Below are 22669 nucleotides of genomic sequence, written 5' to 3'. Positions count from 1 at the left end.
TTCCTCTACCATGTTGGGACACTTTTTTTGGGGGGGGAGGGGGTTGTGAGAGACATTTTTGCATGCTAGTCTCCATATCAAAAAAGAACAGGCTACTAAAGTACGGGAACACTTGGAAGACAGAATAAAAATTATGAAGTGATATAATGGGGGTTATTTATGAAAGGTAAATCCACTTTGCACTACAAGTGCACTTTGAAGTGCAGTCGCTGTAGATCTGAGGAAGACATACAAGAAAAAAAAAAAAGCATTTTTGCTTGCACATGATTGGATGATAAAATCAGCAGAGCTTCCCCTCATTTTAGAGCCTCCCCTCAGATCTACAGCGACTGCACTTACAAGTGCACTTTCAAATGCAGAGTGGATTTGCCTTTAGTAAATCAACCCCAATGTGTTGAATTACATTTGTATTGTATTTTCGGACAAAAACTGTGCTGATTAAATGAAAATTGTACAATCTGGTATCATAAGAGAAAAATTCTTGCGTTTGTCCCTTCGGATAATTTTGGTCGAAAGCTGTGTAATAAAAGTAATAACGATCAGATTATTGTACGATCGCTTTGAAAGCAGTATTTTTCATTCGATTTTCTGATTGTGTGTACGAGTTTTTAGGCAGGGAAGCTGACGACTCTCCAGAGGTCCCACAGGGCAATGCAAAGATCTGGTGGCAGGAAATTACTCCTGTGAGGCCAGAGAGAACTGGTCTTTATAAAAAAAAAAGGGTCGAGATCTTCCAATATTTTTTACTCTGTTCCTTCATTGACAGAGTAAGGTCTTCCATTTCCTGAATTTCAATAATTCTAGCTAAACCAGTGAGATTTACTCGGGGGGACTGTACTCTTCCAAAGTGCTGGGATACAAGCCTTCGCATCCGTTGATGTTTTAACAGTAAATTTTTTGTATCTTTTGTTAGATAAAAGGAGTGTCATGGAACAGATATGCCATTGGATATCACCCAAGAGACACACCCATTAGAACTTCAACAGTACGTTCGACCATATCCCAAAAATCATTCAACTTGGGGCATTTCCAAAAAGTATGAAATGGGGTACCCTCAGACTCCCGACAGCGCCAGCAGACACTTGATGTCTGAAGCACTGCAGGGGTTTGATACCATCTCGTGAGTAACTTGTATAGCGCTACAAATGCAAACTAAATCGCCTCAAGCGCTGTATCCAATGTCGTCGTCTAGCCATGCTTCAGAATAGATGGGTCTTACGTTTTTTTCTGAAGGCCCGGTGGTTTTCTTCCATCCCAATTTCTGTAGGTAGAGCGTTCCATAACCGTGGTCCTTGGACTGCGAATCTTAGTTCTCCTTTAGATTTGTAGAGAGACTTGGGGATGTGGAGGAGGTTCTGATTAGTTGATCGGAGGGCCCGATTTGGGGTGTAGTGTTTTATTTTCTCGTGGCGCGTTTCCTTGCATGCATTTGTGGGTGAGGCAGAGAGTCTTGAATGTCACCCGATCCTTTACGGGATCTTTTGAGGAGTTTGTAGCCCCCCTGCTCACTATTGAGGACTTATGAGCAAAGAGTATAATTCTATCTTTTTGAGCTTGAGAAAAGGTAGTTTATAGGTTCTTTTTCCACTGTTGGAGGATTGGAAGATCCTCCTATCAAAGAATACAAATGCAACAGTGAAGGAATTATTGGTTCCTCTGTAAGGCGGGTCTCCTCAAATGAGGAAGGGTCCCTGTTTTTAAGGTCTACCTCTGAAAATGAAAGAATGGTAGGCACCTAGCTGGGTGCAACAAAAAAGTCCAGCGTATGTGTTAGATTTTAAATTCATTAATATTTTTATGTGATAAATGTTTCTGAATCATTGATTAAACATGGTAGCTTTGAGGACAGACAAGGTCAGTTACAGGACAGTACATCTGTTGTAGTGTAGACTACATCTATTCTTGAAAGTCCTACGTCAAGACAGTGGGTGGATATGTTACTTAAAAATACACAAGTGGGTGTTATGTTTATCACCAACCTTCCATGGAGCTAATCTATATATGAATTATGCTTATCTTGGCTTTTAAACCTGTATAAGTATCCATGTGGTGTGGGTAGTTAGCTAGGAAGCCTTAGGCCCCGTACTCACGACCAAACATGTCTGCTGAAACTGGTCCACGGACCAGTTTCAGCAAACATGTTTGGCCGTGTGTAGGCCCGATCGGACCATTTTCGGGCGGATCGGACAGGTTTCCAGCGGACAACTGTTTCCTGGACTTGCTTTAAAACAGTCCGCTGGAAACCTGTCCGCCCGGACATGTACGGTAGGTCTGTACAGATGACCGTACATGTCCTGCCGCCCGCCATGCCTCGCATGCGTCCAATGACTTCGACGCATGCGGACACGGACACGCCCCGCGTATTGTTTACGCGCGGACCTCTGTTCGATGGTGTGTACGGCCATCGAACAGAAGTCCCCGGGCAGACATGTCCGATGAAAATGGTCCGCGGACCGGTTTCATCGGACATGTTTGATCGTGAGTACTCGGCCTTAGGGTCACGACCCTACAGAGAAGATGGGGGTAGGAAGGACCAATCTGCTGGAAGGGACCTTTCCCAGCAGACAGATCATACCATCATAACATCTATTTCCTCCTTCTGTAACTTTCTGAAGTATCAACCTGCAATGATGTTTTTACCAGCTGTAACAATGTAAGCATTGACTGTCTTGCTGTCCTGTCTTAGGAAGAATAAACATCGTATAATGAAGGAAACCCGAGTCTGTACATTGGGAACCAAGAACGCCTGGGATGAAGGAGAGTTTTGACATATCGCATGACGTGTTAGGAAAATGTCCTTCTCCCTCTCTCATTTAACAGTATGTGAAAAATTGCTTGTAATTTTACCAACGTCATCGGTTATTGTGCGTGAGAGGTATCTGGTACCCACTCCCGCTCAGATCGCCTTCCCCCTTACCATTGCTTCTGGGGACACATCACAGGTCCCAGAACACTGCGGAACCATTCACAAAAGCGCAATGTTCCTCAAGCATGCGCAGTGGGAAGCTGTAGAGAGGATGCAAACAAGTGGAAATTCCCCTTTTGGGTGAAGTTCCACTTTACGCCAGCCATAAATGTATCGAAATGCATCTAGTTAAGCAGGGCCTGGCTGAATTTTGATCAACATATGGGCAGAGAGATTGTACAGAAGTTGATCTACAGATAGACATCTGTACAATTGTCCCGTCAGGTTTTCCCCTCTCGATCAGTGCTGCAGGTTATAGCTGTAAGCACCGATCAGTGTATTGTGATGTGGGGAAATCTCCCTACTGTCAGAATAGCATAGCAGGAGGATTCCTCCATCCACATTGAGTGTGTGGAGGAGAATTTACTTGTTCTCATTCAAACCACTCATTGCATGAAAAAAAAATGATTTGTCTATGGGTTGAATTACTCGGGACAAAAATGGAAAAGTTTGAGCCCACAGCTCATATAAAATGTTAGCTTTTCAGTTTAGATCTATTTCACCTGGGTGATCTGTAACACAGATTACCAAATTAACCACTTCCTTACTGCGCTATAGCCAAAAGATGGCTACAGCGCAGCTCTCTCGTTCTGGGAGGTCGTCCATGAATATCCTCCCAGAACCACACCTCTTGTGCCTGTCCTTCTGACACAGTTGACCACAGATTGTAGTAAGGGGCCAATCACAGCGGCCCTTTACCACATGATCAGCTGTGTCCAATCACAATGTAAACAAAGATGTCAGCTTTCCTTACCTCACACGATGTCAAAGCGGGAGGAGAGACGGTAACCCACCAGGAAGTCTGCACTGTGCTAATCACAGGCAATGAGACATTGTCCCGATGCACGGCTGCAGAGATCGGGAAATGTCTCCCTGCCTGCGATTAGAGCAGCGCAGGGCTGACTTCCTGGCAGGCTCTGCGCGTAGAGTTTGCGAACACGCCGGAGATCATCCTTATTGGCAATTAAAGGGGTTGTAAGGGAAATGTTTTTTCACCTTAATGCATCCTATGCATTAAGGTGAAAAAACATCCGACGGTACCGCCCCCCCGTTTTACTTACCTGACCCCTCGAAAGTCATGCGCGCGTCCACGTGATCCTCTTCGGTTCCCAGCCTGGCCATTGATTGGCTAGGCTGGATGGATTGATAGCAGCGCAGCCATTGGCTGGCGCTGCTGTCAATCACAGCGGATGACGCAGCGCGCCAGGGGGCGGGGCCGAATGATACAGTCGGCGGCTATGCCCGTCGCTGTATCACGGGAGCACACTCGCAAAATCTTTCCACCATGCGAGCTCGCTCGCATAAAGGTTGAAAGCTTTTGCGAGGAGGAGCCGAGACAGCCGCCGGGACCCCACAAGACAGGGTTAGGGGACACTGTGCAAAACGAGCTGCACAGTGGAGGTAAGTATAACATGTTTGTTATTTTAAAAAAAAAAGTTTGCCTTTAGTGTTTCTTTAAGGATGAGCTCTGGCGTGTTTCGCGCACAACCCATGTGCAGAGCACGCCAGAAAGTCAGCACTGCACTGCGCTAATCACAGGCAGGGAGACATTTCCTGAACTCTGCAGCCGAGCATCTGGACAATGTCTCCCTGCCTGTGATTAGCGCAGCGCCAACTTCCTGGCGGGTTCTGCACGTGGCCTGTGCAAACACGTCAGAGCTCATCCTTACCGGCAATCCTGACAGGCGACATGCACGCAGATAATCAGGGTAATGATCGTAGTGCCCTGATTATCAGTGCTGCCGCATATCGTTGCCCATAAGCGCACAGTGAAGGAGAAAAATTACTTATTTGTGAAATTTTATAACAGAAAGTAAAAAAAAAGTTGCACTTTGAAAAAAAAAAAAACCCAGTGGTGATTAATTACCACCAAAAGAAAGCTCTATTTGTGTCAACAAAATTGTAAAAATGTTGTTTGGGTACAGCATTCTATGACCGCGCAATTGTTTTTCAAAGAGTGACAGCGCTGAAAGCTGGCCAGGTCAGGAAAGGGGTAAAAGTGCCCAGTAAGCAAGTGGTTAAAAGTTTTCTAGAATACTTTGTTGCTGGAGGTGTACGAGAATCCTGAGCCAGCCACAGGGACATCTCCTCACACCTACATGGTATGACATTTAATAGGGATGAGTGTGGAATGGACAATGCAGGATAAGGAGGACGGTATTGTGTCATTGAATATTAGAAATACCATTTCCAGAGCTGCATGGTACAGTCAGGGGAATGTTCCTGCTCTATGGTCACACACAACCCCCCCCGGTACATGCAGTGTACAGCTCCCTCCATAGACACACACAGGAGGGGTACGAGCTGTATCCTCGGTAATTACCGTACACAGCTGAACGGCTCCCCCCTCCACACTGCGGACATCCCGGTTCCGGCGGGAAATACGAACATACAGGAAGTCAGTCACATGACCCGCACAGTCCCATCCATGCTGTACACTGCATACATCTTCGTGCTGTGGGCGGCACATGCGCAGTGTTGCCCGGTGCCTTGTGCTGGAGAACTAGTGTGCTGGTATCCGTGCAGCCGCTGAATAAGCCACTCTTTTCTAAAACCCTGCAGACTATTAACTATTATTAAGGATTATCTGCTAATTCTTAAATATAGTGATAGCTCATGGTTAGTGTGTGGTTAAAATGTAGTCATTTATTACCAAATGCAACAATATACCAATTTGTATCACCATCCCTCCTCCAATCCAGAGAACAAAGTATCAGTTTCACACAAAGCACATAACAAGTCCAACCAAGTTCACTGAAAGTGGAGCTCCACTCAAAAGTGGATCTTACGCTCATTTGTCCCCTCCCCCCCTTCGGTGCCAGCGGTGCCTCGCGCATGCGCAGTAGGGACACGTTGTGAAGCAGTAATGCTACACTGCCTGGTTCCCTTACCCGCAATGGTGGCGGCAGCACCTGACAGCCAATGCAAATATCAGCTGCGGTGCTGACATCGCTGGACTCCATGACAGGTAAGTGTCCGATTATTGAAAGTCATCAGCTACAGGCAGGGGCGGACTGACCATTGAGGCACTCGAGCACTGCCCGAGGGCCCCATGCCACTAGGGGGCCCCATCAGGGTTGCCAGGCTCAGTAAAACCAGGGACAGTATGTAAAAATCTGTGTTTTTTTTACATCTGTCCCTGATATGTCCAAAACCGACATGCTTTTGATGGGAAAATCCCAAGATTTTAGCTGCCCCACCTCTGTACTGCCTCCTGGCGTGGTGGCCATCTGTAAGCCCGGGGGCCCCATAATCTTCTATTGCCCAGGGGCCCCATGAGTTGTCAGTCCGCCCCTGGCTACAGGATGTGCAGCTGCTGGCTTTTATGTTTTGCAGAGGTGGGCGGACCTCCTCTTGAAGCAAATAGAACAAAAAAGGATTGAGAACAAAATATTCTGTTTTTCTTTCCTCCTCTGGAGCACAATAAGGAGCTGTTCATACCAGATGTGTAGGACTCTGCTAGGCAGCCTTTCCCAATGAAGTCCAACACACAGACAATGAAAAAGGCTTTGTTCACTTTCCTAGCATTCCACCCACCGTGCTGTGGTGTTGTCTGGTGAAGACAGTGCAGTATGCATGGCTGGTGCAAGGTTTTTTGACACTCTAGGCGAACCTCAATTTTCCTCCCCCTGACTCCACCCCCTTTGTAACACATGTGACCTACACTGAACTACCTGACCACTACACTGACCTACCTGACACATACACTGACCCCTACAGTGACCTACACTGACCTACCTGACCATTACACTGACCTACCTGACACATACACTGACCTACCTGACCACTATATTGGCCTACCTGACACATACACTGACCTACCTGATCACTACACTAACCTACCTGATCACTACACTGACCTACCTGACACATGCACTGACCTACATGACACCCACACTGACCTACCTGACCACTGTATTGGCCTACCTGACACATACACTGACCTACCTGACCCCTACACTAACCTACCTGATCACTACACTGACCTACCTGACACATGCACTGATCTACCTGACCAATACACTGACCTACCTGACACCTACACTGACCTACCTGACCATTGCACTGACATACCCGACACATACACTGACCTACCTGACCACCACACTGACCTACCTAACCACTACACTGACGTACCTGGCACCTACACTGATCTACCTGACACCTACACTGATCTGCCTGACCAATACACTGATCTACTGGACCATTACACTGACCTATCTGACACATACACAGACCTAAACAACCTACCTGACACCAACACAGACCTACCTGACTCCTACTTCCTGCACTACACACTCCCCACACACACAACTTGATGTAGATTGGAGGATCCACCCTCCTCCTTACCTCTTCATGGCTTCATCATCCATCTCATCAAGGCTCTCCTCAGCAAACGGCATGCAGTATTGTTTAGGGGAGTCCCCCGCAAGCGCCATCCAGCCGCTTTTTGGTTTCCCCCGCCAGCCGAGAGGTCAGCTAACAGCCGGTGCACCTCTCTCAATGTTTCCATCTCCACGGAGCCCCGCCCCCTGGAGAAAGGGAGTCCCTGGGGTAGTGCTGTTCAGGTATTACAGTGTGGAGATGTGACAGCGGGGAACTTCTGGGGGTTTGGCAGCACCTGCAGTGGATGTGTTCCCGGGACAGCTGGCACCGAACGGGGGTGAGCGATCAGGAGAGGAGAGCCGAGCTTACACACGCCTGGAGCTTCACCGGGACAGAGGCCATGGATGCGCCCTAGATGGTAGTGTGCCCTAGGCAGCTTCCTAGTTTGCCTAATGGTAGTTGTGGCCACGGCAGTATTTATTTTGAATGCAGCATGATGCAAAAAAGTCCATTGCATCACACTGTACTGAACAATAGTACTGAATGAATGTCACTTTGTGACATCCCAATAAAGTTTTAACAAAAAAGTTACACTGTTGTCTTCCCATCGCACAACAGCACCACATTCATCAATACCCGTGAGACCTCTAAGTAGTTAAAAGGTCTAAGAATAACCACTTGCCGATTAAACCTTTTCTTGCTCTTTTTGTTTACAATTTAAATGGGTTTATTTTGCTAGAAAATTACTTTTTTTTTTTAGCAGAGACCCTAGAGAATCAAATGGTTTGTTTTTCACGTATGTTGCAGTATTTTATGTCACACAGTATTTGCGCAGCAGTTTTTCAAAAGCTATTTTTTGGGGGAATAAATGCACTTTTACCGCAATAAAACACAACATATAACCCGATTTTTTATGAAAAATACCTAACATGTCACGCTTAAAAATGTCACCCTCTCGTGGAATGGCGACAAGCAATGATACTTAAAAATTTCCATAGGTGACCTTTTAAACATTTTTATAGGTTACCTGTTTAGAGTTACAGAGGAGGTATAGTGCTAAAATTATTGGTCTCGCTCTAACATTTGCGGCGATACTTCACATGTGTGGTGCGCACACCATTTACATATGCGTGCGCGACTTACGTATGCGTTTGCTTCTGCTGCATGTAACACTGTCCCGTTAATATTTTTTTAATCACTTTTATTCCTATTATATGGAATGTAAATATCCCTTGTAATAGAAATACGAGATGACAGGTACTCTTTATGGAAGGATCTGGGGTTAATAGAACCCCAAGTCTCTCCTCTACCTTTAAAAGCAAAATAAAAAAATATATATATTTTGGGTAAAAAAATAAAAATAAATAGTTTACTTCCGCCCTATATCGGAAGTGACATCAGGGCATCACTGCAGTCCTCCAAGACTATAGAGGCTATCAGAGAAGATCTGGTCTCTGGGAACCTCTATGGCCAGCCACGTGACCCGTCTGATAATTTCTCGGGTGCGCAAGTAAAAACAGTAATCCCGAGAAACACCGCCAAGCGGTTAGAGGGGGATGTCCCACCGTTTCTAAAAAGCGATCCAGCAGCTAGTTAGCTGCTTGGACTGCTTTCATGAGAAAGCAAAAAAAATACCGGGGTTATGGCTGATAGCTTTAGCCATAACCCCGGTAAGCCACTTGCAAACCGTAACGTATATATAAATACGTATTGCGGTTGGCAAGAGGATAAGTTCACACTTGGTAATTCTCTGGAAAGCTGTCTGTAGTGGATCACTTTTCAGAGTGCAGTTAAGCAGCCGATGTCAGGCTTTCAAGAAGCGATCCTGCCACCTTCTAAATTCTTGATTTTTTTTTTGGCTCGTGGTTGTGGTGCAGCCCCATTGACTTGAATGAGCGAGTTTGACAAGCGGTGCTGCCATGCTGAATTACATATTCCCCACCAACGACGGCTATATTAAAAACATATTGAGAAAACCCTTGATGGCCAAACAGCTTGAGTGGGGGTCACGTCCAGCACACACATGGATGACAGACTAACCGTTTTTTAGGTTAAAGATGGATGATATTTCCTTTGCTGTGTGCTTTGCCACTGCTGTTTAAAAGCACCACTTTCGTTCAACGCGTTTCACCAAAGGTTTTCTAACTATATGTTTAATATTTATTTCAATAAATGTGGATCATACACTTTGAAACAGCTTGTTTTATGAAGTCATCAAGCGTTTAGGAGATTCTTGGCAGGTATGAGAAACGGAAGAAGATACATATGAATTTACTTATAATGAGTATTATGCCGCCTACACACGACGAGAAAAATGCAATTTTTTAATTGTTAGTGAAAAAACAGTTGTGTGTATGCTCCAGAGCATTTTTCTGGACGAGAAAAATCCCCCGAATTTTTTTTCAGAACCTGCTCTATTTTTTCTCGTAATTTTTCACGTCGTTCTTTTTCACGTCGTGAAAAACGGTCGTGTGTACGCTTTTACGAGGGGGAAAAAAACGCGCATGCTCAGAAGCAAGTTATGAGACGGGAGCGCTCTTTCTGGTAAAACTAGCTTTGGTAATGGCGATAGCACATTCGTCACGCTGTAACAGACTGAAAAGCACTAAGACTGAAAAGCGCAAATCATCTCTCACCAAACTTTTACTAACACACGGTAACACAAAATTAGCAAAAGCAGCCTAAAGGGTGGCGACATTCGAATGGAACTTCCCATTTATAGTGCCGTCGTACGTGTTGTCGTACATGTTGTATGTCACTGCGCTTTGCTCAAGCATTTTTCACGAACGTCTGTATGCAAGGCAGGCTTGAGAGGAATCACGACAAATCACGTAGAGAAAAACGACGTTTTTTTGCATGACATGAATAACGGCCGTGTGTATGCGGCATTAGAGATTTCACGCAATTAAATTTTTTTATTATTTAGAGGTCTCACGTTTTTCAGGTAAGTGTAGTGATTTATTGCACGGCCATGGGGGAAAGACATGAACAATGATTTGAAGGATATTGTATCGACAATCTTTTGTGATATATTTGCATCAGTGGACTTGGACTGTTTTTTTTTTTGATTGATATTTTGTATACTTGGTTGGCTGTGTATACGAAAAATACATGTATAAAACAATCTTTTGCAGATGCTTGGTAACATAAATAAATCTTACTAAAAAGTATTGTCAGTGAACAACTTTATTAGGCAGCATTGTGGACATTCCTTACATTCATGAATCCATTGTGTTTTCCTCAGACCACATACTTTCTTTATTTCTGGCCAAAACAAAGGCTTAAATAAACATCGGAACAAATATGCCTATTGATAGTGTCATATGTCAGCCTAGGATTATGACATGTATTTGCTTATTATGTTCTGTTTTCAAACTCTGCACATTACTAGACCGACTGGAATGGTACCTGTATGTAAGATATTCAATATATCATATTGTTGCATATTATATGTTATTGATAGTCTGTGCTCTATGTTTTTTATATATACACCCCAAGTGAAAATGTCCAAATTGGGCCCAAAGTGTCAATATTTTGTGTGGCCACCATTATTTTCCAGCACTGCCTTAACCCTCTTGGGCATGGAGTGTCTGCCGGGCACCCGCGATTGCCGGCGATCACGGCAGGAGTGTGGATCTGTGTGTGCAGTGTTGCCAACCGTCAGTATTTTTACTGGCAGCCAGTAAAAAATGGGGACTTTTTTCCTGCCAGTAAATGTCAGTATGAGGAAAAGGTTGCCAGTGAAAAAATAAGTCTGTGACGCTCGACTTGGAACTGCGCATGTGCATTTCGGTTCTGGAGCTGGCTGAGACCATCTGAGTGCCTACTACAGTGTGTTCAGGCGGTGCCAACAGGGCAGGAGCCTGGCAGAGGTGCTGCCTGAGCATGTCGTGTAATGTCATGGTGCAAGGGAGTGGAGCCAAGTGTGTGGGTCTGCGGGACGGGAGCAGGACTGTTTGTGCTGTTTGGATTAGAGTGGACTGAAGGGACCACCTGGCATGAAGAGAGACTGTCACTGTGACTCAGAAGGGAACGTGTCGATGAGATGTCATCATCATCTGCTGCACACTGCTGTCAGTGTCACTGTGAGAGTCAGTTTCACGTGTGTGTGCCACCTATTCTAATTTCTTGCCCTCCTGAGTCCTGTCCCTGAGCTACTTACTTTCTATATCAAAAATAAAATAAGAAATATGTTTTTTGCCTCAAAATCTACCTTAAATAATATTTCTAATTGCATATTGTACTTGTTTGTAGCCTAAATACTATAATTTGCACTTAAAAATTAAATTTTGTAACTTTTGGAAACGCCAGTAAAAACTTGGCTGTGCCTGTAAATTTTGAGTGTTGAGTCAGTAAATTTCAGTCTGGTAGGTTGGCAACACTGTGTGTGTGTAAACACACAGATCCACCTCCTGTCAGAGGTGAGGAGACCAATGTGTTTTCCCAGTACAGAGGAACACACATCGTTCTCCTCCCCTTGTGAGTCCCCCTCCCCTACAGTAAGAATCACTCCCAGGGAACATATTTAACCCCTTCAGCGCCCCCTAGTATTAACCCCTTCCCTGCCAGTCACATTTACACAGTAATCAGTGCAGTTTAAATCGCTGTTGAAATGTGAATGGTCCCAAAAACGTGTCAAAAGTGTCCGATATGTCCACCACAATGTCACGGTCACAATAAAAAAATGCAGATCGCCGCCATTACTAGTAAAAAAAATAATAATAAATAAAAATGTCATAAACCTATCCCCTATTTTGAAGACGCTATAACTTTTGCGCAAACCAATCAATATATGCTTATTGCGTGTTTTTACCAAAAATATGTAGAAGAATACGTATCGGTCTAAACAGTTTTTTTTTTTTATGTGATATTTATTAAATCAAAAAGTAAAAAATAGTGTTTTTTTTTAAATTGTCGCTCTTCTTTTGTTTATAGCGCAAAAAATAAAAACCGCAGAGATGATCAAATACCACTAAACGAAAGCTCTATTTGTGGGGGAAAAAAAACATAAAGATTTCATTTGGGTATAGTGTTGCATTACCGCGCAATTGTCATTCAAAGTGCAAGAGCGCTAAAAAATAAACATTGGTCTGGGCAGGAAGGGGGTGAAAATGCCCTGTATGGTATTGGTTAATTACCCTGGAATTAGGCTATGTGCAAAAGACATACTGTAGGAAACGAACTAACCTCTGACAGACAATCCAATGTTACCCATCATCAGTTTAGAGTAGACAGAACAATAAAATATAATTGCTAATAGTTTGTTCCCACACATATCACACAATGGCCTCCATTTACCTCTATGGTAGACAGGGTTGGAATACGCAAACACTGTTATTTATTGTTGTATTTCATGTCAGATAAATGAAAACGATCCGTGCAGATTGTGACTGCTCAGAGTTCTGACCCATACCACAAGAGCAAAACAGCCATTGCTTTTTGAAGAAGTAAATGGGGGCCAATACATGTGTCATGTGCACAATGTGCTTAGCAGGGCCGGCCCTACCATGGGACCCGATGGTACCATTGTACCAGGCAGCACTTTCAGGGGGGCAGCAAAATGCCGCCCGCACGCCACCCCATTCCGCCAGCTCCGCTCCACTGTGGGGTTAATTGCATGAATAGAGCAACAGGTCCTTTTTATACTCCTATACATGTAAACAACCATAACAGGTCCTCTTTATACTCCTATATACATGTATAGAGCCATGATAGGTCTACTTTAGTTATCATGATATAAAATAATGGATGTGGGGACATTTTGTTGGGCGTAATTTTTTTTTTGGGGGGGGGCAGCATTTCATTCTTGGTACCAGGCAGCACAATGTCTTGGGCCGGCACTGGTGCTTAGTGTCATGCTTCGAGTCTCTAATGTGATGTCTGAGTCATTGATCATTAGTAATGTAGCATTTGGATAAAAAAAAAAAAAAAACTTTTATAATATGTGGAAATTATATTTTAAGATTAAATGGACTTTAAACCTACCGAGGTAAAAAAAAAAAAGGTACAAGTTAAACAATTGCTCTTTATGTTACACAGTAATCGAGGTTAATATTTAACATTACGTGTAATTTGCAGAACTTCTACTGTACATAAATGTGACAGCTGGCCAAAATAAAAATCTCTAAGACAGTGGTGGCTTGTAAACCTTTGATGTATGTTATTACTGAGCTGGGTAGAGTAGCAGCTGGTAAAAGGAAACCTATACATTTCTTTATATTTTTTTCAGCAGGAATGTGGGGAATGCACCTCCTGCACAGAATGTATGTACTGGCAAAGGGGACTGGGGTGTGCTGGAGGGTCTATTGATGCTGACTGCTGAGGATCTATTGTAGCTAGGGTTGTAGTGTTGCTGGGGAGGGGGTTTCAATTGTTGCTGGAGGGATCTATAATATTGCGGGGGAACCTATTGTTGCTGGTGGGAGATCTTTTAATCTGGGGTTCTTATGTTGTTGGGAAGGGGGAATCCACTGTTGATGGGGAGGGTCTATTGATGCTAGCTGCTGAGTATCTTTTGTTGCCTGCAGGGGTCTTTTGTTACTAGGGAAGATCTATTGTTGCTGGAGGTCTATTGTTGCTGGGAAGGAGCCTGTGTTCCTGGAGGGATCTGTTGTTGCTTGGGGGGTCCATTATCATTAACCAATTTTGTACAAAATGACTTATCCCTGCAAAATGATACTTGGCTCTGTATTCTTTAAAAAGAGAAGTACTAAGAGGTTGATAGGAATAAGGGACGGTGCTCAGAGGTAGGTCAGAATGGAGAGAGTCCTTGCACCCATTGTTTAGGGGAAAAAAGCCTATATATAGACGACTGCTAATACTCTCCACTTGCACCACTTTATTTGGTGAGTTTTTCACATGCATACATAGAATTATATTTATATGTTTATTTTATTATGTATGATATGTTTCATATTATATCCTAACTGAAGCATGTTTTCTAATAGTCTAGAAGCTCCTGAGGAAGCGACGAATGAGGTCGCGAAACATGTAGAGCTTATTTTTTAAATTTCTCAAGGACCTCGTGGACATACCCCAGAAATACTGTATACTCAGTGTGGGTTACAATATCGTCTATACCCCCGCAGAAAGTTTTCTACATATACAATAAGTATTCTCCTGTGGATCAACCACTTTGTCCTTGTTTTTCATCTCTGTGTATTTCAATAGATTTTTTGATGCATCATGTGTATATGTGATATATTGTGAAATATTAAATTTTTTTATATTTTTTGTGCCTACAAGGTCAATTTTTTCCAAAACCCTATTCCAATTACAAGTAGGATGTGGCACTTTGTTAACTAGGGTGTAGATTACCACCCAAGGGTAATTGTAATCAATAATCAATCTATATATAGTGGATGCAGTATGTATCAGTTTCTAACTACGTGTAGTTATCTGTATTAAAGTAAAATCTGATTTTCAAGGAGCCTTTAAGGTAGACCTGTCACGAAAAAAGTATATATAAATAAATATATGTATATATAATCTTCTTCTGAAAATGGTGGATGCCTGGGGTTAAATGCTGATGCCTTGACTGCACAGCTTCGTGAGTGACTGACTTGGAGCAAGTATAGAAATATGAATTCCAACCTATCTTTGACCTATGACTTGGAGGTATTTAAAGTTTATGTAAACTGAAGAAAAACAAACATAATATACCTATATAAATATAGTTCTCAGATGTGGTGGCTGCATTTGTTTTCTTTTTTTTTTCTTTTAATTAGTATCTGTTAATTTACAATTTAACTACCGGTAATAAGAATGAAGCACAGGGGGACATCATAAGACGATATCAGCTCACAAGATATCTGACAGCATCAACAAAAATGTTTCAATCTTATGTCAACTGATATAGCAAAACACCTTCAATGGTATATTTAACGGATCAAAAGGGAGATATTAATAGATGTTCATTGTTAGGATTTATATTCATTTAAACCAAACATGCCGAAATGGTTCAAACTCCTTGTCTTATTTAGGCTGTTTGGAAACACCCTAGGCTCCTGTCTGCCACTAGTCTATAAAGAGAATTGAAGAAAACCAGTATAAAGTAGCAAATCTTTGGGAATGTTTATTGCAAAGCAAACATAGAGTTCCAAAGATTTATGCTGACGTGTTTCTGCCAACAAGGTGACCTTAATCATAACTGACTGCCATTACCACATACTCATTAATATACTTCTCCTCACACACAGGTGGGTGGTGTGAACATCCTGATTAGTAAATAACTGAACAATGTTAAAACCACACATATATCATGACATATACAGACAGCTATAATTTTCAGGAAACCAGCATTAGCTTATGCATTTCTCTAATGATTGATTTACTTTAAAGAGGAGTTCCACCTAAAAATTTAACTTGCGCTTAACCCACTCCTCGCCCCCTTACATGCCACATTTGGCATGTAATTTTTTTGGGGGGGAGTGGGGGTTTCAGGAGAAGGGGACTTCCTGTCCCACTTCCTCCTTCCGCCGAGGACCTGGAAAGGCGATTAGCTTAATCGCTTTTTCACAGCCCCTCCCTGTAGGCAAGTGCCTGTCCAATCGGACGGCGCTGCGCCACTCGCGCATGCGCACTTCTGCTCGCGCATGCGCAGTGGGTGCCCGGCCGTGAAGCCGAAAGCTGTCACTGCCGGGTGCCCACACTAAGAATGAAGAGAATGAGGGGGGGCGAGGAGCGGAGCCCCGGCCGGCGCGTCGCTGGAGCCGTGGAGCAGGTAAGTGTCAGTTTATTAAAAGCCAGCAGCTACACTTTTTGTAGCTGCTGACTTTTAATAAACTTAAAAAAAAGGTGGAAAACCCCTTTAAGTAAGCAATTATTTATGGAAAATTTTGAGTGGTTAAATGCAATTAACTGGAGAGTGAGAACATCTTGTATGGAAAGATGGGTGGTCCTGGCCAGGTCTCTGTGATACATAAAGTATGTGTCTTAGTACTCAGGCTGTGTACCCATGCTCATGATAGTCTATGAACTAATAAATACAATAATTTGAGAGCAAAATACAGTATATATTGTATTGTTCAAGAAACTCTGAGAGCTTAATTTGTTGAAGGTAAATCCAAGTCTCTGCCACCTATGAGGCCAATTGAGGCAGCTACCTCACATGACACTCATGGAGGAATGATGGGGGGGCACTGAAGTCATAGGCCCTGTACACACGGCCGGGAATCCCATCAGGGACTTCGGTTTTCCTGATGTGATTCTTGGCAAGCTTGTCTTGCAAAGCCGTGCATACAGACGGCCATTCAAAAGAACCGCCGTTCTTTTGAATGGCAAGAAAGCGGTGAGGTCATCGACTATGACGAGCTGGCGCTCGTCACATTCGATGCAATCGCCGCCATCTTGCTATACCCCACCCTAAACTTGTATGCTATCGCGCATGCATCAAACTCTTATCGAGCATGCACGGGTTTACCTGAGACAGGTAAGCATACAGACGACTGTTTTTCTCGGCAGGAAACACTCTGCCGGGAATCCTGACGGGAAAATAGAGAGCAGGGTTCTCTATTTTCCCGTTGGGATTCTCGGCTGTTTTCCTGACGGGAAAACTGCTAGGGAGCATTCACACGGCCGGGATTCCCAGCCAAATGCTCTCCTGGCAGTTTTCCTGACGGAAAACCGGTCGTGTGTACGGGACTATAGAGTCCATTTTGGAAAGTTTATCCTCAGTGCAGCTCAAGAACGCTAAATCTGGTAAATACACAGGCTCAGCATGTCTGCGTTCCCTTCCTGGCTCCTGCATTTGTTCAACAGACAGACGCAGCTGCGGAGACTCTTGTGATCTGGAGCTCGTTAAAAAAAAAAGTTCAAACTCACTGAGCACTTTTAACAGGCCTGACTGGCTATGTGTGTGTAGGTGCATTATAAATAAGACTATATTGATCAAATGCAATACACTCCTTTTAACATTATTTACTATTACCTAATAATTAAACCTACCAGCCATTTTTGCCCCAAGGCAAAGATGGATACCTTGGGGAGCATCTGCTCCCAGCCCTGGATAAGTCAAGATAATAGTAAGTAATTGCAAGTAATGCTACGAGATATGTATCACAGTTGGTTAAAATAGACTTGTTTAAAGCCCACATTCAAACTGTAGTAATCAAACACACTGCATGTGCGAATAAGTTGCTCAATGGGGCATTTATTTGAATGTACTGTATATGCCATGTAAAAAGATAAACTTGGGCAGTAAGCACATAAAAATATTCAGTTCTGCAAGTCCTGTTTTTCCTAAATTAACTACAGCACCTACTGTAGCTTAATATGTTTATGATGACTATGGCAATGCACTGAAAAAACAAATTCTGTAATTTATGATGGTGCTTGAAAGTGACAATTGCTTGATGAGAAATTATATTTTAACTGGCACTGTTTCTGTCAGATGTTTTTTTTTTTTATGGATACAATATAATAATGTTTACTTCATTGTATTATTTTATTTACTGTTTATTGCATAGTGGTTATGTTGAAATCACAGTTTAGGACAGTTCAGTGTACATCGCTGATAGGTTGCAAACGATAAGGCAGGATAGCAAGAGAATAACATTTTAAAATCACATTAAGTCGTCATTCACACCAGTGTGATTTGTCATGCAATTTGACAGTTCAAAATCGCATGACAAGTCGCACCCCATTGCCAGCAATGGAACTGCTCAAATTGCCGCCACTCATGTTGCAGTGAAGTCGGAAGCCACAGTGAAATTAAATGATCTGCAGCTTGGAAATCTCACTGAAGTAGCACAATTTTAAAGCCGCACTGGTGTGAACCAGGGCTTAAACCAATCAGACTCTATGAAACACAGCAATAGATCTCATTCGCTATGTGTAATATTTAAACTGTTTGTAAATTAGCCCCAGTAATTTTGTCAATGGGAAGTATTGAAATATATATCTATCAAGACAGCACAAAAATGGTGTTACACTTCAAAAACCAGAGGGTGGAGAATTTTATCAGCTTAGACAAATGCTACATGGAATATGCTATGCAGTTATACACATGTTAATCTAGCTCAAGGACAGAATTCAGGTTTCAAAGGGAGTCAGATGTTTTGTTTCACATTTTTTCCAATACAAGCACATTTTCCGACTGTGACTCTTTTTTGCAAAGTAGAAACGTTTGTGAATGTATGTATGTTTTATAACTGTATCTTAAAGACTTTCAACTGCCAATGAATACTTGGGTATGCAGAAATTAACCAGTTTGACCAGGTAACATAATTTCACTGTCTGTTAACAAGCACATTAGTGCCGATTAATACTGAATAACGAATTTTCTGCAGTCTCCAGCTTGTTTCCTGCAAAACTGTTGAAGATTTCAAGCCCAACTGACTTCAGTTTAGAACCAGGTTAATTAATTCCAGGTGCATTAAAGCAAAAGGTGTTTAAGGCCGGGTTCACACTGGTACAACACGACAGTCGTATGACTGTGGATCTGACTTTGCCTTGCGACTTGAAGTCCGACATCAGTCCGACTTCAATGAACGGGGATCTGACTTTGACCCCGACAATGACAGGCACTTTGTGTCTGGTATGAATTTTTAGGGGGAACTCCACGACAAATTGAAAAAAAACAGCATGGGTTCCCCCTCCAAGACCATACCGGGCTCTTCGGTCTGGCATGGTTTTTAAGGGGAACTTCCCACACCAAAAAAACTGCGTGGGGTCCCCCCAAACGGTGTGGGGTCCCCCTAAAATCCGTACCAGACCCTTATCCTTGCCCCCCGCCCGCAGACCCCGACAACCAACGGTCAGGGTTGTCGGGAAGAGGCCCTTGTCCTCATCAATATGGGGACAATGTGCTTTGGAGTGGGGGGGGACGCAAGGCCCCCCTGCCCCAAAACACCCACCCCCCCATGGTGAGGACATGCGGCCTAGTATGGTTCAGGAGGGGGGGTGCTCGCTCGTCCCCACACTTCTTTTCCTGACCTGTCAGGCTGCGTGCTTGGATAAGGGTCTGGTATAGATTTTGGGGAACCCCCACGCTGAAAAAATGCCTTACCCTTAAAATCCATGCCAGATTGAAGGGCCTGGTATGGTCTTGAAGGGTGAACCCATGCTGTTTTTTTAATTTTGGCATGGAGTTCCCCTTCAAGATCATCAGAGCACAAGTTGCATGCCAAAGTTGGATCAGTTAAGACCGCAATCCGACTTTGATCCAACTTCCAGGTGTATTTAAACAGAAGGGCCCAGATCCACAAAGAAGTTACGTTGGCGTATCTATTGATACGCCGCGTAACTTCTAGGATGCTCCGGCGTATCTTTGTTTTGTATCCACAAAACAAGATACGCCTGAAGCTGGGCTAGATCTGACTGACGTACGTCTTAGTACGCCGTTGGATATAAGGTGCATATTTACGCTGGCCGCTAGGTGGCGCTTCCGTTGATTTCCGCGTTGAGTATGCAAATGAGCTAGATACGCCAATCCACAAACGTACGTCCGCCCGGCGCATTTTTTTACGTCATTTACGTAAGGCTTTTTTCGGCATAACGTTACCCCTGCTCTATGAGGCGTACGCAATGTTAAGTATGGACGTCGGGCCAGCGTAGAATTTTCCGTCGTGTACGTCGATTGCGTAAAACGTTCGCGAATAGGGCTTTGCGTAAATTACGTTCACGTCGTCTAGGCATTGAGCGGGCGTAATTTAATTAGAAAATGAGACGTGATACTGAGCATGCGCGCGAATGTGCCGTACGAAAAAAGCGTCATTTACGTGGGGTCAAGCTTATTTTACATAAAACACGCCCCCCTGTTCATCATTTGAATTCCGCGCCCTTACGACAGATTTACGCTACGCCGCCGTAACTTTAGAGGCAAGTGCTTTGTGAATACAGCACTTGCCTCTCAAAGTAGCGGCGGCGTAGCGTAACTACGATACGCTACGCCTGCCTAAAATTACGCCGCTGACTGTGGATCTGGCCCAAGGTGTTTAAAGTCAAACATTTTGTTTTCTTAAGAAAGCAGCCCAAGTCTGAGTAGAAAAACCTATCCTCTGCCAACATAATGCAAAGACCTTTGGCTCTTTGTGTGAAAGCAGTGGTCTCTCTCCAGAGCTCTGAGGTGTTCCCAGGTGAGTCAGAGTTAGCACTTCCTATCAGAAAAGCTCACACTGCCTGGAGAGCTATAGCTCTAGTGCAGCAGAACCTGAACCTCTGCAGAGGGAACACTGCTTCCACACAGAGAGCAAAGGTCCTTCTCTGCAGCATGCTGGCAAGACAGGCTTTTCTACTCAGGATGGCCAAGTGTCTCAGCTTGCTTTTTTTTTTTTTTTTTTTTTTAAATCAAAAAGGTTTTTAAATGCAATATGATCATAATATGATAATTTGATAAAAATAAAACATTTTTGCGTAGTACATAAATGCAGATATTTCGTTTTTACACATTCATTTATAACAATGTTTAAAAGACAATTTTGAATAATACTGCAAAAGGCACATAGACCTCTGTGTTTCTAAATCATGTAATACATGTTTGCTTTTAATTATTTTGTATAATTTTCATCCTATGAATGGTGCCGGTAACATAAGGAAACAAGAAAGAATGAAATGCCAACGTTTTATGGCTATAATGCCACACCTCTACAGAACATGCAGAGAATTATGACAATGGGAAATTGCTCTAATCCCATTATCACCTATTATCACAGATCTTTCATGTAGTGGAGAAGACCAAAGTCCTTGTTTCCCAAGAGATAATCACCAATAAAAACAATAGCATTTTTTTCAAACACAGAGAAATAGGATTGTTTTAATAGGAAGGTACACTGAAGAGTCTTATCCTGTTGTAAATTGATAAAAAATTTACTTCGAGCAATGACCACTTTATTATTTATGGTTGGTCAGGGTTGGTGCTGCTATATTACTCACATGCATTGGTTTAGAAACACTAATAAAATGTTATCCATAAATGAATATATAACTTAGTGGTGTCTTTGAAGAATCATTAATTTTCAAAAAAAAAAAAAGAGAAAAGATGTTTTTAAAGATCTGTAATTTTTTTTTATAATTTTGTATGAACACTAATAGGCACCAGCAGATAATATATTTAAAGTTTTATCCACAAAAATATCCAAAATTGTTTATTAATTTAATAATGTTAATGGAGCAGAGTATTCCAAATATGTGAAAAACGGATGGAGATTGGGAAATATATTTCTGCCTTACAACATGATCTGAAAGTTCCTATTGTCCTAAACTAAAGAATGTTCCAGGACACAGAGGCATGATAAAACCTGCCTTCGTGCCTTCCTATACAGTTTATCTGGAGCATAATACGCAAGTTGTGGGGTAATAGGTTATAGCTTAGCTGTAGACCTGTCTTCTCTTCTATGTATGCCATTAGGCTAGATTCACACCTATGCATTTTTAGTGCTTTTTACATTTTGCAGATTTTCACTACAGAACGTGTTCCACAGGAAACCATGATAAATGGACTGTAGTGCAAATCTGTAAAATGAAAAAAGCACTAAAACTGCATAGGTGTGAATCCAGCCTAAGTTGGTCATATTACTTTACTCTGAGTTGTGTCCAGTGTGGTATGGTCATTGCATACTGCACTGACTTCCCATGTGGTAATGTCTTGCTATTGTTAGAATATAACTGACAACATAATTGTATTGCAAAGACTTCATAAATTGTACATTTTGCAGTTTCATAAATTGTTCATTTTGCAGTTTTATATTAAATGACTATAAATGATTTATTATGGTGATGTGCACTTTCAGAAGAAGTCTAACACTCTAAATTGCTTATATGTTCTACCCTGTAAAAGAAGAATGTACATAAATATGCAAAATGTATATATACTTAGTATAAAAAGCAAAACCCACTCCCCAGTAAAGTATTAAAAACAAACTTACAGTTGTGTAATGTTCCTGTGGAATGCTATATGTCAGTCCTATAGCTGCAGGCTCACATATAGATGGTGAAATGTAACCTGGACCATCCTGGGGCAGCTGCCGCTGGTGTGTATGCAAGTGGAGCTACACCTCACATATATACAATGTGCAATGGATATCCTAATATGCTTTTCATTCAACTCGCTGGGCAGGTTTCTACATTCTGTGTAACATGGAATGATACCAGAATTTGTTGGCATATGAAGCCAGTCAAACCGGTTCTTCAATCATCTAGGAACAAGTCCAACCAGTCTGCATCAAAGGCTAGAGCAACATGCTGTGGCTCAGCACCACTAAGCTCCATCCACTTCTGTGAATGATTCATTCCTTCGTTAACTCCCAACGAATGGGGAGAGAATGTTGTAGCCTCCAGCAAAATAATTTTGCAGACTCTAGTAGGAGTGGCGCAAGCATCCATGTCAAGTACAGAACGATCCTTTAAAATACATTAGCTAAGCTTGAGTTTAATTTTTTA

At 42.7% G+C, this 22669-nt stretch overlaps 1 protein-coding gene across 4 annotated transcripts in view; it reads right to left on the bottom strand.

The window, feature by feature from the left end:
* Positions 1-22450, bottom strand: part of RBBP8 (RB binding protein 8, endonuclease) — a 110008-nt gene extending 87558 nt beyond the window's left edge. Inside the window, exon 1 of one of the 4 annotated variants that reach the window (XM_040354063.1) lies at positions 22156-22450. The gene's annotated coding sequence lies outside the window, so the exon portion shown is untranslated. Of the gene's footprint in view, positions 1-5288; positions 5459-22155 lie in introns of those variants that run through there. The other 3 variants (XM_040354065.1, XM_040354061.1, XM_040354064.1) reach the window with 3 other exon arrangements.
* Between the last annotated feature and the right edge of the window lie 219 nt (positions 22451-22669).

The sequence above is a fragment of the Rana temporaria genome, chromosome 5, assembly GCF_905171775.1.
Source record: "Rana temporaria chromosome 5, aRanTem1.1, whole genome shotgun sequence".
NCBI classification, from domain to species: Eukaryota; Metazoa; Chordata; class Amphibia; order Anura; family Ranidae; genus Rana; species Rana temporaria.
Note: the sequence above shows the minus strand (reverse complement) of the source record. Positions and strands in the feature narration are given on the sequence as shown.